Source organism: Habropoda laboriosa, unplaced genomic scaffold, assembly GCF_001263275.1.
Source record: "Habropoda laboriosa isolate 0110345459 unplaced genomic scaffold, ASM126327v1 scaffold38, whole genome shotgun sequence".
NCBI classification, from domain to species: domain Eukaryota; kingdom Metazoa; phylum Arthropoda; class Insecta; order Hymenoptera; family Apidae; genus Habropoda; species Habropoda laboriosa.
This window is the reverse complement of record NW_017100163.1, coordinates 1,184,986-1,186,826: the sequence shown is the minus strand read 5'-3', so window position 1 is coordinate 1,186,826 and position 1,841 is coordinate 1,184,986.

Genomic DNA, 1,841 nt, shown 5'->3' with positions numbered 1-1,841 from the left:
TCGTCTCGCTAATTTGTCTTTTCTGTACCTCTTCGTCTGCACGGTTTTTCTCCACTTCCTAGGGTTGTTAGATTTCTGGAAAATTAACAGTGAAACCGAAGGGGAATCTTCTTGTTGATTTTATGCAATGTTATTGTGCTTTAAGTTTCCTCTTTTTGGACATATTAGATTATATTGAAAGTTCCCGCGGTTTTCAGCCGTTCATTGTGAAAAAAACACAACTTCACTAACATTAAATTTAAATATTTTTATTTAAAATAATTTCCGCAATGTTCGATACACTTTTGTCAACGTATTAATCAACGTTGCACGTTGGTGTGCAAAATTCAAAATTGGTAACTTTTTATTGGAGAATAAGTTGATGATAACGTTTTAAGAAATATTATTGAAAACAATTCACGGTGAAGAATATGAAATTTTGTCACATCCTCCCCTATTCACTCGACCTTTCCTCAACAGACTACCATTTCTTCAAATATCTGCACAATTTTTTCAGCAAATAAATTATATCCGAAGTGAAGACGCCTGTAAAAGTAGCATTCAAAGAATCTTTTAATTCAGACACTAATGATTTTTGTATATTTAGAATAATGAAACTAGCTAACCGTTGGGAAAAGTAAATACATGCATTACTTTTTGAAGAAACCCAATGTATGAAAATTTTCATTTCAAAAAATTACGTTTCGTATACACTAACCTAACAGAATCAAACGATTTCACGGTCAGAAATTTCTTTATTTCTTTCTATCATACCATCTTCCACTGCCAAACACCCAAAGCTACGCTCAATTTTCTCCTCTTCCACCATTTCCCAATACCAATCATCCGTATTATCCAATTTTCTCCTCTCCATAATACTTCTCCACTTCCAGCCAACATTAAATATCCACCGTATTACTCAGTTCCCTCCTCTTCCAGTCGCTTACCACTACCGAATTTCCTCTTTCTGTCTCCTTCTCGCCGCTCATTCTCTCCTCCATCCGACAAAACTTTCGTACGATTGCACGAACGTTCACGTTGCATGACACATGATCTCGCGAGTGTTCGCGGAATAAATTCGCGCGTGCTCGAGGAAAAGTGGCCGCGGATCGAGCGTACGATGGACGAGTGCTGCTGCATCACGCGGAGAACAGAGTAATTTCCGGTCGGGTCGATGCACACCGGCGAACAGAGGGAAATGTAGCCGTGATTGTAAATTCGCGTTACGCGCCGCCTTTGCGACACCGACACGAGGGTGACTCGCGGACGAAATTTACCAAGCGACTTATCGGTCGTCGAACCGGAAGTAGCGGGACGCGACCGCGGAGGTCTTAAATCAAAAAGTTACCGGTGCACGCGCTTCGGGAGTACGCGACTCGATTGGTAAACGAAAGGACAATGGAAGAGATTATTGTTCGGTAAAAGTGATTAATTTCTGCTGTTATTTAACGGGGTTTCAATGTGTCATTTGTAGAAGAATAGAGAATGGGGTAGGTATAGGTGTACTTTCTTAATTTGTTCAACTTTTCCTCTTTTTTTTTCAATTTCTTCTGTTTTAATTGTGCTTCTTCAGTGTTTTCTTTCTTTTTTCTGCTATTTAATTGTATTGCAATATGTCAGTTGTAGAAGAGTAGAGAATGGGGTATAGATGTACTTTCTTAATTTGTTGAATTTTTTCTTTGTTTTTTAGAGTGTTTAGGTTGAATACAATTTTTTAAAATTTTTGAGCAATTTGTTTCTTTTTGTTGTTGTTTTTTAAATATTTATATTTTTCTTGTTGTTTGATTGTGTTTTAGTATGTATATCATTTGTATAAGAATAGAGAAATAGATTTGTTCTCTTAATTTTTTAAATATTTCCTT